This window comes from Protopterus annectens, chromosome 3.part1, assembly GCF_019279795.1.
Source record: "Protopterus annectens isolate FY-2018-M chromosome 3.part1, PAN1.0, whole genome shotgun sequence".
Lineage (NCBI taxonomy): Eukaryota > Metazoa > Chordata > Ceratodontiformes > Protopteridae > Protopterus > Protopterus annectens.
Window position 1 is genome coordinate 596973809 of NC_056732.1, and position 18914 is coordinate 596992722.

Below are 18914 nucleotides of genomic sequence, written 5' to 3' on the forward strand. Positions count from 1 at the left end.
TTGTAAATATACACATGTATATAGCTAGGATATGATACAGCAGTTACGAGTAACATACGTTCAAAGGCCATGCATATGGGGTGAGGGGTCCAATAAGCAAACGTGTAACACGAAGCATCAACACCCCCACCCCTCCAGCTAGGCCGGTGAGACATACAGACACACAATAAAGGTAAACACACCACTGCTTCCCAGACCACTGGCAGGATACTACCAGTGGGAATGACCTGCCAGGTCTAATCTTGAAACATAGACATCGATGTCCTTTGTGGGACACCACAAATTAATGATCAGAGGCAGTCCTGGTAATGACTTATCGAACCAGGCTGTAGATGTTCACGGACCAGTAGGTTGTGCAAGCCTGACAACCCACGGGTCGACACAACGTACGAAATGTGTTCCAACATGGGGATAGTGAGCAGTATGTAGTGGTGTGTTTATACCCCACCTGCACCCACAGTAAAGATGAGTGCTGTAGAGGAGTGGCAGGTGGGGGAACTATGGGTATGCAATTATGTGCCTTGGCGTGCACGTGTTGGCTGGCGCAGTCATATTAGGACCGCCCCAGGGATGTAAGTAATATTCCAAAATGGGCATAGCTGATGCCAATACCTCTCAACACCTAAGAGCACATCTACTGCACAGGACATAAATCATTGGGGGAACAAATAGGGACCATACCTCTGAACTGTCCCCGATTTCCATAGACGTCCCTGATTTTGACTCAGTTTCTAACTCTGTCCCACTTAATCCCTCCTAAAACTAGTGACATTTGGAGGAAAGTTGGTGAATTACACGTAATGTATAACGACAACAATTAAGAGTTATAAACTTCATGTACCTCAGAAAATGTTTATGAATTCATATGCTCTGAGTCTGTCAATGTATCAGGTTAATAGCACCAATAATTTAAATGTGTCCCTGATGTTGTTATGCCATGTCCCTGATTCAGTTTGTATTTTTCTCCAATCGTATGAGAGGCCTGACAGGGACAGAAAGCACATATTCCACTGACAACCTTAGAAAGTTGATAGAATATTAGGTATGCAGTAGCATGACTCGGCTGTAGGATGTGGGTTCCAAAACCCAATTACTTGTTTGTATTGAGTGTCAGTTCCCATGTATTAGCCAGACGGGTGCAGATTGTAAGAGGTACACACCAATAATATGAATAAAACTCTGGACAGGCCGTGGTTTACGTACATTCAAACAGCATACTGTTGCCTAATGGGCAGTCATTCCCGATATTGTAGGCATGTAATCCGATGTAATGGGCATCACAAGGTAATATCGTAGTCCTCACTCCCACCCAGGGGTGTGAGTGTCAGATGCAAACTCCAAATGCAGTGCATTTGCAAGTGCGGGAACAAGCGGGTGTAAGCCTGTTTGGCCACCAGTATGCAAGTATTACACTGGTAAAGCAATGTAGAGGCTAACTGAGTGTAAGAAACTTTAACCAGAGGTTAGCATTGCTTAGCACCACGCAAACCCATGCTCACCTGCTCACAACTGCTTTAATGTGCCTTAATCACTCCGTATCCAATGGCCTTGTTCTGCCCAGCACCAAAATAAACTGCCTCTGCAAGGTTCAAAACCAGGACCCTGCTCACACAGCTATTGTAATGTATCACTAAGCCATGGCAGCTATACAGCCATTGGACCTTATCACAAACATATCATCGAGCGCAGTCATTCAGCAGTATAGCAAATGTATTCCATCATGTAGATGTATGTGTGAGTGTTTATATTCAGCATATAGATACATACATATATACTGATATATCAGGAACATCCCATGTGACAATGAAGCATTACAAAAGAATGAAAAGGGAAACACCAGCAATGCTTGTATTATGTAGTGGTGTCCTATGTAATATCACGACTCCCTCAGACAGACATGTGTCATTCATACACGCACACATTTGTACATTGGCCATATACATCACTCTGTGCATGTTATTTGCATTAACACAACAGTTCCTGTCCAATCATTACGTAAGAACAGTCCTCTTTCAAGGTGCTATGTGCAACATCATCATCATGATAAAGGTAAATGGGGTAACCATAGAGGGACCGGTAGTGTTGTGTGTACAATGGGGTCATCCGCATCATGTGTACCTGGAACATTTAGGAGTCATGTGCATACTAGTATCATGCACCTGAGAGACAGGGGTGAGGACAACTGAAGTATGTTGTGATGCATATTAAAAGTGTTACGTGTCCAGTGGACATGTCTGTAAAATGGACAGCTATGTATGGGGCAAATGTTGTTCTAGGAACAGATTGGTCTTTTGTTTCCATAGTGTAAGAGTGGGATGTGGGGGAAGGAGAGTAGGTATGCTCGTGGAGGATAGGTAGGGTAGGAAGACAGACAAGACAGCATATAGGGTTGGTATATGACACATGTGGGGGGATACACCTCGGACAGGGAGGGGTGTTCAGCAGTCACAACCTGTTAAACAGGCAGTAATCTCAATGAAGCATAGTTACACTAACATGCTGTAGTCATGTCTGACACATCACCCTCCTCATTTAGGCTATTTCCCACTGTGTATGTTGTTTGAGGAACACCCAGATATCATCTGTGATGCCGTTTACCAAACACCAGATCCAGGTACCACTCACAGCAACTGTCATGGGCAAACATCAACATGATGTTCCTAGATATTGTACTGTGTTTTTCATGCGAATGGATATGGGAGCATCACCACAGCTGTTCCACAAGCAACCAGCTAGAGGAGGACTGCAATAGGTGCAGAGGCCATCACCTGATCATGACCATCAATTACAATACACAAGCTGCTGCTGAGCAGGTGTACACCTCCACATCCACTAGAGAGTGCATGGGAGGGACAGACAGAGGCAAAGTACATCAGAGAAAGGCTTGGAGACTAAAACCTAAGCATCGTCTGTCACACACCTACCATTACAGGTGTTCAAACCCTTGACTGACTAGTCATTACTATTACAAGTGCATGCAGTTACTCCATGTGCCACAAAGCTGACATGTCGGTGTGCTGTAAGAACATATATGTGTGTTGGTGAGCGACATCTGCAACAGAGCTATAGTAGACATACATAAGGTGTAGCACACATGGCTGTCCAAATGAATGAATGTCATTGTCAACACAAGCACACTCTCTAATGAACTCACATTGATACTCTTTGCGAGGCCCACAAATACACTCCCAAACTACTTAGTTTGCCACACTGCAGTAATGTACAGGTACTACATGCACCATAGGGATATCCGAAGGTTCTATGGGCTAGGGCATGTGAACGTGTTTGACATCTGTCGGTATGCCAATGGGAGCTATACTGAGAGTGACTCTGGTTGGGAGCATCATATATATATATATATATATATATATATATATATATATATATATATATATATATATATATAGATACACATCTGAATGCCCTTTGTGACACAGGAGGGTTCCAAAGGAACTGACGTGTACACAAAACAGAGGCATCTCTTGTGTTATAACATTTAAATCATAAGCAGTTCACCAGAGAAGGGATGGTTGTTGTGTATGCAGAGTTTGGGGTGGGGAATGATGGCTAATGTAATTTACCCAGGGGATTGTATAGTTAGGGTGGGGGAATGATGGGTATGGACCTACACCCCAGTGACTACTTCTGTGTCACTCAACAGTGGCACAGGAAAATAACATACCCAACTGTAGTCGTGCTTGACTGTGTATTCCTTACCATTCCTAACTATGTAATACTTTGTAGACACTGGTCACCACAGATGGCTATCATGGTGTGCTAAAAGACATTACACATGTGTATGCCTGGCTACAGGGTAGTCACACACACAAACATGCACACACTTGCCAGTATTCTGCCTGCACGTCTTGCCTATGTAAAGGTAACTACTACAGTGGTATGCAGTTGGGGTATGTGCCACAGAACACATACAATTACGCTTACTGATCCCATGTCTGAACTGGGTGACATTACAGGACCGATTACTTGCAGTGGGGAGGGGTGAAGAGAGAGGTTGTGCCGTTGACAAGGATAAAGGCCAGTGCAAAAGGAGGTATCTCTTTGGAATGCAGCAAAACCCCCCACTGCCATGACAGGATGCAGACACAAATGCACACACACAGCCATTTGCTGACACACATACTCAGGCATTTGCTGTGACACACACACACAAACACACTCAGCCATTTCCTGACACACCCTCAGGTATTTGCTGTCACACACACAAACACTCGCACACAGTTGTCAGTGGTGGGATCAGAACTCCTAGCCTATCAAAAGATCACTATTATAGTGTTACACAGTTACTAGACATACCACAGAGATTACACATTCCAAGACAGTCAGACTGCCCTTCTACAATTGAGGACAACAACAGGGAGACTGACAGTCACAAAGTGCATAGCTGTAGACTTTGTGTTTAAAGGAGGTGTCCATTATAACCTATATGCACAAACAAGACACATCATCCACAGGTAGGCCTGAGAGGTATAGTTGTAAAACAACAGGAACCTGAACTGGAGTATGGCCATCTGCAGAATGGAGAACTACTATCACTATACAGGGTTACAGTGGGCATGCTCATACACTTAGTAGCACAGGGCCATTTGGGATGCACTATGACTATAACTACACAAGGTTATACTGGGCATGCTCATACACTTAGTAGCAAAGGGCTTGTTGGATGCACTGACTCAAATTACACAAGGTGGCAGTAGGTAAGCTTATGCACTTAGTGGCACAGGGCTGTTTGGGATGCACTCTGATTCTAACCACTGAAGGCTACAGTGTGCATGCTCAAACACTTACATGTACAGAACATGTTGTAATGGGCTCCTATTGTAAACACACAGGTTTGCAGCTAGGTACATCTTACCTATCAGTATATATGCACATCATACTAGTTTACTACCTGATACCTGTATGTGGCCTGTAAATTGTATATCTTTGTCTGCACTGTGTGATACACATGCATACATGTACATGAAGTACTGACATATATATGTTACATATACACATTCATGCATGTGTGGACGTGACAGACCATAGGTTACCTGGGTCGCACAGGCAGATGCTACCTACAGCATGTGTCACACACCTTGCTGCCCTGAAAGGCATGCATTGGTAGTAGGTTGTGGACAGTGGCATTATATGTGGAACAGTGGCATGTGCAAGCATAATGTGTGAGCCACCATGTGTAATAGTACTGAGGTGCAGGTGTCAAGATGATCTCTCCTGGCTGTGTTAGTAGTTGTCATTATTAGCAGGACTGCTACCCTAAGTATATCTCACATTGGTCATATACACAAGTTCTGCTGCTGTCCGTCACCTTACATGGGGCATTTGCCACCAAGCACATTAATGCCACATGCAGTGATGTCATGGTACAGGTGGCAACTGCTAGAGCAAAACAATGAGCCAATGTCCTGCTGTTATTATGAGGTTGTCCAGTGTCTGTCATTCCAGGCTGTCATGACTGAATGACGAGCTTTCAACACAGAGCACATGCATCCATGTTACACATGTGTGTGGATAATACCTAGGTCGCATTTACCCATATAGCCGCATTCCAAGGCAAATGTCCTACACACAGAAGTAACACCCGGACACTTACATGACAATTGAGTTGGATGCTTATGCTAACCCGTGCAAGATGTGTGGCTTTAGTAATCCATTTGCTCAATGTAGAACCTACAATGTGGAATACTGACATCTGTGCAGTGAGGAACACCTGGCTGAAGGCTCTGTAGTGCATAATTGCACTACCACCATATAACTCAGATCCAGACATGTGGGCCATAACAGTGGTACGGACCCTTCCAGGTGGTGGTGTACACATATTCATAAAGGCTACTCACATGGAAAGACCACTACTCCAACATAACGCATCACAGATGAGGCAGGTACAGGTGACAGTGGCAAATGCTGCATTCTAGGTTGTATCCTCATATACATCCACCACCTTGCTCCCAGACTAACAACACACATCCATATGTGGTATGACATAGCATAGTTGACCACCAGATAACCCTCGATTGGTGGACTGTACCTAGGCCTACATCAACTGTACAAAGTTCTCATGTACAGACACAGCTGCATAATGTGTTATGCAATGCAATAATACCACTGTTTGTAACCAGCTTAGTTGTACACATACCAGGGTCCCTCGGATGTTATCAGCATTAACACGATCGACTGTTGCTGTACACCAGTAAACAACACCCTCATGGTTGGATATGACATAACCATACCTGCCCTGGATATGTACATCCCACACTCATACAACATAAATTACGTTACCATAGCTTTCATTTACCTTTCTACATACAGGTGGCTACAGTCACATTACACACATGCACATGGCAGATAGCATGCTAACAGTACATAAGGTTCAATATCTATGTTGACAGAGGTAATATCCCCTCTCTACTAGTCACCCATGACACCTATCATATCATACAACACCCCATGTGGCATGTATGTCTTTAGACATGTCCACCTAACGTAATACCTGCAAACATATCCAAATAACAGGACCATAAGACCTACACAAGGCCTGTATTGACAGACTCAGGGAAATCCAGCTCTGCTCTGTATGTTCCTGAATAGTCACAGGTGATATGTTCACGACATGTACAGCCATGTGTGGCCACAGCTCCTACATATACCCCATGTCAACAATTGCAAGCCATGCATGCTGTGTGCTGTCTAGACATTAGCCTTAGTACCACAATAGCCAGTACATGCTGGGATGAGATGTTTACAAGCCACAGACCTCGCACATGCTTGAATGAGTGTGCTGCCTAGCTCAAACATAGCACATTGCTTGCACTCTTCCAGTACACGTGAGGTGTGTGTGGCAAATATGATGTGCTCACTGTTGACCATTACAGTGCCCTGGCTTCACCATGGCACTGTCAAGTAACAGTTTGTAGGAACATGACATGGAATAATGCTGTGTGTGCCATGCTGATATGGGCTGTTAAAATATATGTACACTTGGCTACTTGGTGAAAGTGGTGGTGTCTTACCAGTACATGAATACAAAATTCATTATGGTGTAATGCTCGGCTATGTTTCAAACATGGCGTGGGGAAGGTGGGGAATGTATCCTCTTGACCTGCTAGTGCATGTACTGATGTAGATTGCATATGTGTACATGTATTGCTGTTTGAGTAGATTCCATGTGTGTAAGGTGTCTGATGTCTGAAGGTGACTGTTGTCTTAGTACATCATGCTGTTGCAATACAGCCTCAACATTGCCAACTGTATATGGTGATATGCTCTAAGTACAGTAAGCCGTACATGAGGTATGGACAGATGTTTGGACATGACTACTAAGTGGTGGGGCGTCTTTGCAGATGAATGATTACTGAGGACAGCTCACTGGTGTGTTACATCCAGTCCTACAATAACCTGTGCACCTGCTAAGGTCAAGTTTTGTTAACTGAAGTGGAAGACAGACAATGTAGAATGCTGTAAGGGTGACACTGAAGGCAAACCTCATGACACTTGTAACAGTAATACCTTCCCTTTGCAGTTGTCAAAGGAAAGAGTCAGTAAGCATTGTACCGGATGCGATAGTGCTGTACTTCTGTAGTACCTATCATGAGATAGGCAGGTGTTTGATTCATAGTACTGGCATGTGTGGATGTGTGTTCATATATATCACGTATGGTTAGGAATACATCCCACATGTTATCACTCTCCTGAACACTGTTGTTGACACCAGTAAAGAGTGAAGTGTAGAAAGAAAGGCATAGGCAGGTGGTTAAACATCACACATGTAAAGTGTCTGTATGTGTGTGACATAGGTGTATATCTCTGTGAATGCCAGTGTGTGTGTTTGTGTGTGTGTGTGTGTGTGTGTGTGTGTGTGTGTGTGTGTGTGTGTGTGTGTGTGTGTGTGTATGACTGTCCGGTTCCTGGAGTGAGGCTGTATTTTACCATAGTGAAATGTTAATGCCCCCTCTCCCCATCCACTCAAAGCAATCTAGTATCCCTATTGATATCATCAATCGTAGATGGGCATACTCACTGCATGTTAACATGTACACCCTGGGGTGTGACCTGTTGTTACATAGCCTACTGATGGACCCCCCTCCCCACATACACTCACAGCACTGTAGTATCCCTGTTGATGTCCTCAGTCTTAAGCCATTCCAACTACCTGTACATGTGCAATCTCTGTGGTGAGTCTTGTAATTGCGTAGTACAATAATGATATGCACATAGGCAGGGGTTCATATACAAACACTGACAACTGTGTGTGTGTGTCAGAGTGTGTGTTACTGTGTCTGTGAATACTTGAGTGCGTGGGTGTGTCTGTGTTTGCATGCTGTTATGGCAGTGGGTATTACTGCTTCCCAATGAGAAGCCACTATTTTCACTGGCCTTTACCCTTGTCATCCAGCATACCACTCTTTTACCCACTCCGCACTCCAGGTAACTATACCTGTTATGTCGCCCACTATGGATGTGACAGCTCTGAACACAGTAGCTTACTACACAGCTATCATGCTCTTGGATTATTAGAACAGTAAACATAATTGAAATATGGGAAAATATAACTTTGATGCGGAAGCTACAAAGTGCATGCAGGTATTGAGAAAAATCCACAAGCCACAGAACCCGGAGCCAACTAAAATCAACAACGAACTTTAATATTCCTTAAAAATAAATGAATCAAACCAAGCGCTTTCACCTAGCTTCTGCCAGGCTTTCTCAAGGACTGAACACTGTTACCTTCATTAATTCATCATTTAAATACATTATTTTAACGTCAGCTGGTCAACAATTAATCAATTACATAGTTGTTTTCGAACAATCTAACAATTAATTAAAAAACTACTAAATCCCAAACATTAAAAATTCATTCTGTCATTTAAAAACTTTTTATTCCCATATTCAACCCCATTCAAATACTTTAAAGCCTAGCTTTCCTTAATTTTAAAACTGGTGCAATATGAATATTTTCATTTAATCCTGGGAACCTTCTAGCATCTAGTTTAAGCTGCCAATACAATTCACGGTATTCCAACCGTGTCTCCCAGCTCTCTCCTCTCACTTCTGGGGTGATCTGTTCCAGTACCATAAACTTCAATTTCATCTCCCTACATTTTTGTGAATGCTTAAAAAAAGCATTTGTTTCTTTACCACTAGCAATGTCATATAAATGCTCATACACCCTTCTTCTTAGGGGTCTTTCTGTTTTGCCAATATAGAAACCTAAGCAAAGGGTGCAGACCCCCAAATACACCACCCCCTTTGATGCACAGCTGTAATAATTGTGCGATCTGACCAAGAATTTCCTCTGGGGTAAGTATAATGTACCTTGGTTTAACATGGCAGAACATTGATTGAAGTGATTACAATTAAATGTCCCCATTTTGTTCTTGTTCGTTTTAACATTTTCCTTCTTTTCAAACCATTCTTTTAAGTTATGTCCTCTCCTTCTTATAAAATGAGGGTTTCCCAAAAATAATTCCTTCCAATCCTCATTCATCCCCAAAATCGGCCAATATTTTAAGATAATGGCCTCTATTTCTTGTGTATTATTGGAAAAAGTAAACACAAAATTATTTCTATTTTCAACGTCAAACTTTTATTTATTTTATTTTTTTTATTTTACATTTGTTGACCGGGCTAGTCCAGCTGGATAATTTCCATTTTCAGTGGAGGCCCGGGGAGAAAAGCTCCACAATTAAAACAAGGTTAAACATTTAAGCAACAATGCATACATTTTAGTGTAGTAGAAAATACAGCGAAAAAAAAAACAGGTAAAAAACAAATAGCCTAAGCTATATATTCATATTTTTTTTTTTTTTTTTTAGAACAGTACAGTAATTTAGTCATTTGAAATAGCAGGGAAAGATAGTGATTTTTACGTAGGGAGGTATGGCTGAAGAGCAAGAAGTCATTTAGTCTGGATTGGTACAGGAGCAGAGCCAGAAGTTGTTAAGATGTAATAGAAGTTGTTTTGAAAAGTTGAAAGGAGTCTAGTGAGGTAATGTGTGGGGGAGGTTATTCCATATTTTCCCTATGGAGTTTGAAAATAGACAGTTACCTGCTGAATTTGTAATTCTAGTTGTGGTGACTTGTATCTTTTCGACAGATCATAACTGTTTCAAGTTTTTGTAGGGAGTAAGGAGGTTACTGAGAGCTGGTGTTTTGTTGGTTTATAAAGAATGTTATGTGTAATTAAGAGTTGTTGATAGATAAGCTTGTTAGGTAGTTCTAACCATTGTAATTGTTTTAAGTTATTACAGTGGTGAGTTCTGTACTGGGATGCTGTGGCAAAGCGGGCTATATTATGATAGGATGTAGTTAGTTTTTCAGGTTACCTTTAGAGAGATTGGTGTAAATAGAGGAAGCATACAGTAGGGTGGAGATAAGATGTGATTGAGCTAAGGTGGTCCGTGCTTCTGGAGTAAGGAAGGGTTTTATTCTGTACAGTGAACCTATCTTTTTATTTACTGCTTTTATAGTGTTATTGATATGACAATCATAGTTAAGATTATTATCAATAGTAACACCAAGCAGTTTGGTAGTAGAGTCTGGGGAGATAAGAGAATTGTCAGCTGCAGTAATAGTAAAATTTAGTTGAGGAGATTTGTGGGTAGGTGAGAATAGTAATAGTTTTGTTTTCTTGGAGTTGAGAAGGAGACATCTTTTTGAGAACCATTGTTCAACGGTTGAAAAGGTAGATTGTGTGAGTGACTGGAGTTCAGATTGGGTGGGAGCTGTACAGATGATGGTAGAATCATCTGCATATTGTATGCAGGTAGTGTTATGGATAGATGATTGAAGATCATTAATAAAGATAGAGAATAAGAGTGGGCCTAATATTGATCCTTGAGGTACTCCTAAGGAGATAGGTAGTAGAGCAGATAGAGATTTTTTTCCAGAGTACTGCTTGTTGTCGGTTTTCAAGGTAGGATGAGAACCACGTTAAGGAGGAAAAATCCAAGGCAAGTGAGTTTAGTATGTGTAGGAGAAGTTTATGGTTGACCATGTCGAAGGCTTTTGACAGGTCTAGGAAAAGAGAAGCAGTTAGTTTGTTATTATTACGGTTACAGTTTATTGTGTTAGTAAAGGAAAGTAGTGCAGTGGTCGTACTATGTGAGGTCTAAATCCATGTTGAGTGTTTGCTAGTAGGTTATTTTGAAGGAGATGGTTAAGTAGTTGTCTGTGTATACATTTTTCCATGATTTTAGCTAGTGGAGATAATAGTGCTATTGGGCGGTAGTTAGAGAGGTCAGTGGATTTGCCTCCTTTATGTAAGGGTATGATGTGTGATATCTTCCAGATTGCTGGAAAATCACTTTCTTTTATGGATCTGTTTATTAGGATCGAAACAGGGTAGGCTATAGCTTTTGCTGCTACCTGAAGGAATTCAGCAGGAAGCTTATCTGCTGAGGGGTAGTGGGTTTAAGTTTTTGTAAGAGATTGTATGTAGGAGGTGGGTATGGGTTGAAGTTGAAGGAAGGAATGACGTTGTTGGTGTTACTTAAGATCAGTTGGGAAGCATCAGGGGATAAATGGCTTGCTAGTGTTTGTATGGAAGTAGTAAAGAAGCTATTGAAGTTATTGGCTATTAAAGAGGATTATCAGGGTCTAGATTCTGTGGGTTAGGTGTTACTATTTTACCTGGGGTAAGTAGATGATTGATAGTAGACCAGAACCTTTTGGTTCTTTTTTGTGGATTGCTGACGTTCTACATAGTAGTTCTTTTGTTTGAAATAATAGCATTTTTGGTTTTGTTTCTCAGCTCTCTAAAGGTTTGATAGTCTGTTGGGTTTCTAGAGGAGCGCCATTTCTTCCAAGATTTATTTTAAGCCTGATCTTTTGTTTAGTATTAGAGGTAAGCCAGGGTGCTGTTCTGGTCTTTATTCTAATGGTACAACTTGGGGCATGGTGGTTTAGGATTGTAAGGAATGCTGAGTTAAAATATTCTATGGCTTTGTTGAGAGAGGTGCTGTAGAGGGGTCCAATTGTATTGTGAGAGTTCTGTTTGAAATCTTTGGGGATTAAATTGTTTCTTTGAATATAGTGTTCTATGTGAGGTAGGTAAGTTTTGATGAGTTTTAGCTCTAATGACATATGTGAGGGAGTGATCGCTAAGGTCATCAGGAAGGATGCCAGTTTGTAGCTTTGTGAGGGGAGTTTGTAAGAACCCAGTCTAAGGTGGTTTCTTTTTGCTTGTTTTATTTATTCTAGTGGAACTATCAATTAGTTGTGTGAAACCAAAAAAGGTTTAAATGGGAAGTAGGGATAGCATTGTTACAAGATTTCCAGTCAATGTTAAAGGCTCCAAGAAGTAGTGTTTGGGGAGGTAATTTGAGAGTTGTTCAAGAAGTTGTTCTAATGTGGGGATATTATTTCCTGGAGGCAGATAAGCACAAATGATGTTTATTGATTTAGTAGTATTAATTTGAACTCTAGAGCAGATTATTTCGACATTATTGTTTTGGGTAAGAGCAAGGTCAAGAAGAGTAAGCTTCAGGTTAGATTTATATAGGATAGCTACTCCACCTCCTTTCTTGGAGGTGCGATCAAGTCTAACAATGTTATATCCAGGTGGGGTAATTTCAGTATCTTTAATAGATGGTTTTAGCCAGGTTTCTGATAAGCATAGAATGTCAAAGTTGTGTACTTCTAGTAGGGCATGTATTTGACTAACTTTATTACAGGTACTGCGTATATTTAGGTGGGCCAAGGATAGTATGTTTGTAGTTATAGTTGATGGAGGAAGGAGAGCTTTTATATGGTGACTGTGTGTTTCAGTAGTTGTAGGTTGAGGGCCTGGATTGGGGTGTATGTCACCGTCCTGAAGTAGATGGAGTAGTAGACCATAGTTTTGGATATGTGTTGTAGAGATGTGTCAAATACTTCCTTTGATTTAGTTTCTAGTAGTTTACAATGTAATAGTCTATGGTACTTGGAAGTAGATATATGGTTTGTGATGAGGTAGGTAAATAGGATGAAGGTAGGTATGTTGTAGGTGTACTAGTATGTTTTGAGGGAAGTGAGAGAGAAATAGTTAAGGAGTGTTCATAGGAGGTTAAGAAGTAGGTAGTAATGAGAAGGAATAATAGTAAGAAGGTGATAGGTAGTTTAAGTTGTGAGTGGAGGATAGTTGTAGACATGATAAGATAGTTGTATGTGAAGTAGGGTTTCCTGATATGTTGTAGAGGGGTGTGTGGGAGTAGGGGTAGAGTGGAAGGGGCTGTAATGGTGTAGGACTTTAGTGAGATAGTGGTGGGTTGGTTAAAGTGGTATGTAGGTGTGACTAAGTGAAGGAAGTTACACAATCTGTGAGACTGTGAATTGGATAGGATAGCAGTAGTAGGAGGTGTGGCTTGTAGAAATATAAATGTAGGACCCCTGGGGGTGGGTGGGATATGGGGGTAGGGTGGGGAGCAGAGCGAGGCACACAAAGTAGACCAGAGGAGAGTGGAAAAAGTATCAGGGAAGGAACTTCTTTTCTTGTTGTCCTTTCTGCGATGCTGTATTACCTAACCCTAATAAAGGTGGGTATTTTACTTCTCTGTTGATCCTGACTTCTTGAATCATGCTGTCTATTAAATCTTCTGGGTATCCTTTCTCCAAAAATAATCCTTTGAGGGTGTCACTCTCCATGTTAAAACTTTCCGTCAAACTAGACATCCTTGAGGCCCTAATTAACTGTCCTTTGATAATGCCCTTTTTTTGAAAAAAAGGGTGTCCACTATTAAAATGTAAAAAAGCATTAGAAAAAGTCAGTTTCCTAAATATTTGAGATTGAAATTTCGAATTAGTATGATCCTTTATTAATCTGATGTCTAAATAGTGTAATTCATTTAAGTCAATTTCATAAGTGAATCTCAAAAAATTTGTGCTGGAGTTAATGAACTGTATAAACATTTTTATTTCATTTTTTGTCCCAGCCCATAGTAAATAAATATCATCCAAATAACATCTATAGAATCTTATTTTCCCCTTCCATGAGCTGTTAAACACGTTATTTTGTTCCCAGTGGTGTAATACTAAATTTGCATACACTGTGGCACAAGATGTGCCCATCGCCACCCCCTTTCTTTGTCTGTAAAATTCACCATTAAACAACATGAAATTGTTGTCTAGTATTATTTCCATAAATTCCAACATCAAGTTAATGTTTCTGCTGTCCAATCCTGTTTCTTTATTCAATACCTCTCCAAAGACTAAGACACAAGAAATAGAGCCAATTATCTTAAAATATTGGCCGATCTTGAGGATGAATGAGGATTGGAAGGAATTATTTTTGGGAAACCCTCATTTTATAAGAAGGAGAGGACATAATTTAAAAGAATGGTTTGAAAAGAAGGAAAATGTTAAAATGAACAAGAACAAAATGGGGACATTTAAGTGTAATCACTGCAATCAATGTTCTGCCATGTTAAACCAAGGTACATTATATTTACCCCAGAGGAAATTCTTGGTCAGATCGCACAATTATTACAGCTGTGCATCAAAGGGGGTGGTTTATTTGGGGGTCTGCACCCTTTGCTTAGGTTTCTATATTGGCAAAACAGAAAGACCCCTAAGAAGAAGGGTGTATGAGCATTTATATGACATCGCTAGTGGTAAAGAAATGAATGCTTTTTTTAAGCATTCACAAAAATGTAGGGAGATGAAATTGAAGTTTATGGTACTGGAACAGATCACCCCAGAAGCAAGAAGAGGGAACTGGGAGACACGGTTGGAATACCGTGAATTGTATTGGCAGCTTAAACTAGATGCTACAAGGTTCCCAGGATTAAATGAAAATATTAATATTGCACCAGTTTTAAAATTAAGGAAAGCTAGGCTTTAAAGTATTTGAATGGGGTTGAATATGGGAATAAAAAGTTTTTAAATGACAGAATGAATTTTTAATGTTTGGGATTTAGTAGTTTTTTAATTAATTGTTAGATTGTTTGAAAATAACTATGTAATTGATTAATTGTTGACCAGCTGACGTTAAAATAATGTATTTAAATGATGAATTAATGAATGTAACAGTGTTCAGTCCTTGAGAAAGCCTGGCAGAAGCTAGGTGAAAGTGCTTGGTTTGATTTGTTTATTTTTAAGGAATATTAAAGTTCGTTGTTGATTTTAGTTGGCTCCGGGTCCTGTGGCTTGTGGATTTTTCTCAGTTATTTGGTCTGTACACTGGTTTGGTGCATGCAGGTATTGTCATACTGATCTTTGGGTAGTCAACATGCACATATGGCACTCCCACAAACACCAACATCTCCCGGCACATGCAACTACACCTGAAAGAGGAAGGCAGAACATCAAGATCAACATGCTGTTAGTGTTGTTACACATGATGCTTACTGTCAAACGTACAAAATGCATTCTAGAACTGCAATACATGGTATGTCTGCTGTCTTTCAACACTACTCAACAATATTAACCTACAATTGTCTACCTAGTATGTTCACCCTGTGCATCAGACCATACGAACATGTCCCTGCACAGATGGTGTGCATGACAGGGATGTGGCACAGGCATCATCATATGCACAGGGTGATAATGTTTGCCAGAGGCCTAGGCTGTGCCTTTGGATGACATCATGCATGTGTGTTAGGGCCTATGATATCATTGGACATGTATGCATGTTATGCGTGTGTGTGTTGAGGTGCCCTACATTTGTTTTCATTGTGTGTGTATGCATGCACACAGGTCTAGCATGTGGCTGGCCTACACAGGGGTAATAGTGACAGCTGCAGACTGTACAAGGCAGGTTTCACAGTTCACGGTGTCCAGCAGCAGCCACGTGACCTGTGCCTGCCAGGGGTTGTACGTGCACTACCAGGCAGAGTTCCAGATTGGGTACCGTCTAATAATACATGGTCCACTGGAATCGTGTCCCTGTTGGGACCATCCAGGACCATGTGCATGTGGCCTTCTCTGTCCTGGTGTGGACTGCACAGCACCAGTTGCACTGCTGCTGCTACTGCCACTATGGGAGCGGGCATGTGCAGTAGCATGTTCATGTAAACCTTCAACAGGTAATGTAGCTGACCTATGTCCACGTGCCCGATGCCTCACTCCCACCAGATGTTCCAGCACAGACATTCCAGCTCGAGGATTGATATGCCATGGTCAAGGGCTCCCACCATGTCACCCAAGTGTCTATCCAAAACATCTGCAAGATGATGGTGAGCATTTGCAAGTGCCTGGATGTTGTCAGTTAATGAATGGGCAGCAGCACCAGGGGTTAGCAGTGCCCTGTATAGATGCAAAAGCCTTTGAGCACAGTTTTTTTCCCTAGACAGCTGTCAATGAAACCCTCCCAAGCATCTCTGCTGTGCTAAGAGCAATTCAGTTACGCAATGCGCAGTGTTGCCTTATTGATCAACCTTAGCCTACACAAGTATAAGTTTCTCTGGTAGTCTTGGAGCTTCCAGCAAATTCTGGTCAAATTAGCCCACTCCCTTCCCTAACAGAATGTACAGTAAGAACTTGTTATAATGGAGGGCAGTTTACCATCATCACTCTGGTCAGGCTGATAGACATGGACATCCTGAGGCAATGTAGCAATTGTTTCATGTATATTGACAACCACTTACTCCTGAAATAAACAAATATTCTATGAGACAAATGTAAAAACCATCAGCAAAGGGGAAATACAACTCCAAACCAGCAACAAATGAACAAAAAGGTGTTGCTAGAAAACACACTCCACAGACTACAATAAATTAGCTCTTTATTCCACGGAAGCAATCAGGACCACACAAATATTAAAGCTGACAATTTCAAATATGTTTTCGTCCACCAAGACTTCATCCGATAGCATCATTCACTTAAATCAAGTCCATAAACTGATTTCACTAATGCAGTGGCTAGACTACCATGGCTGAAAGAATCTCCACTGCCGTCACAACTGATGTCACAGGGTGGAGAAAAGGAAGAGTTTTTTCATACAACAATGAAAAAAACCCCAACCATAACACATAATAACACACACGCACCAGTGTCTCAACAAATGAGCCCATAAGGAGTAAGACCTCAAAACCTAATGTACTGGTCATATGTGGCTCCATAGTGAAACACACAGATGTCTCCCTAACCAGGCTGGATAAGGAGAGGGTTACGGTTAGCTGTCTGTCATGTGCCAAGATCCATCAAGTCACTCAACAACAAGTACCTTTATGACTCTGTCATAGTTCAAGTTGGGGTGAATGACTTGAAATGTACCTCTCTGGACTATATGAAGAGAGGTATGACTGAGCTCTCAGATTATGTGTCCCAGGCAGGTATTAGCCTAGTGCTAAGCAGCTTATTACCTTCACCAAGGATCATGTTGCAATACAAACACAAAATGATTGACTTTAACAATTGGCTTAGACTCCGGTGTAATTCCCAGAGGATCCATTATCTGTCAGGCTGGAAAGACATGGTTGACAGACGATGTTGCTTTGCCAAAGATGGCCTGCATCTTTCGCCTCTTGGCTTTCAGATACTGGCAAAGACATTTGCCACCCCTATTGTGCCTTTTTTAGGGAGTGTCAAAACAGCTAACCTTTTAATGTAATAAAATCCTCTCTAGATAAAGTCAAGGTTGTGCTGCTTAATGCTAGGAGTCTTAACAAGAAACTGCACTCCCTGTGATCATTCCTCACCTCGGAAGATGCTGACATCTGTGCAGTCACTGAGACATGGTTCAAAGCCATAGAAATCACCCCAGCCATGCAGGGCTACAATGACTTTCATATATTCAGACCCCAAACTGAGCATGAAAGAACCAAATGAGGTGGTGTATCCATCTTCATTAAGGACAAGTACATCTCCGGACTGGTACAACATTATGACTCTCTCAAGCTACTCCATGTCCAATTAACTACAGGTAAAACACCTTACCACATCATTGCTAACTATAGGTCTCCCACCATGAGCGAGGAAAAGCTTACTTCATAAATGGACTTACTGGAGTCACTCCCACAAGGGGCTCAAATGTCCTGAACATAGTACTCACCAACATGGGGAGCACTGCACCGCTCCCTGTATGATGCCCTCCCTGTTAAGATGTGAGCATAAATCAGTCTCATTGGATGTAATTATAAGGCCTCATCTCACTCAAAAAAGCTTACCTTTTTTTCCAAAACCAATTACCTCCTACTATGAGATGGTATAAGAAGTTTCAAGGCCCCCTCAATCACAGATAACACAGACTCCTATGCAGAGGTGTACACCAGTTCCCTGTATAACTACTTAAGCAGTTGTATAGAATCAGCTGTACCTGACCAGACTAAAACCAAGTCCTGCTGAAAAAACAAGACACCCCGGTGGACCCCTTAATATAAATAGGCTATATAACAAGTGGAAGAAACTAATGTCTAAGAACAAGAGGGAACTGGCTCAGCAGCGAAAGAATTCCCTCTACAGATAAAATAAACAAATTAGAAATCTTGTCAAGTCTTCCAAAGCTAATTATTAAGCAAACATAGCATCCTTAGCTAAGGATAATCACAGGGTATTCTTTATCTATGTCTGACATCTGACAGGGAATGCCCAGCTATGTGCTGGTAGTGGATGGCACCACCCATACTCTACCAGAGGAAATAGCCAACCTGCTAGCTTACAGACTTGGCACAAACCACACCCCCTTGTCCCCATCAGTCATTCCCCAAAATATACCTGCCACCATTCCTCAACCTATTATCCAAACAGAACAGGTCATCTCTGCACTCTCCAAGGCCAAAAACGCAGTTTCAGTGGGACCAGATAGTATCCCAGCTTGCCATTTAAACAACTTAAAATGCACCTTGCAGAACCACTTGGATCCCTGTTTAACCACAGCCTGCAAAGTGGCTATGTTCTGTCAGAATGGAGGACAGTAACAGTAATCCCTCTGCACAAAGGGAGACCACCAGCTGACCCTGGGAACTATAGACCCATAAGCCTAA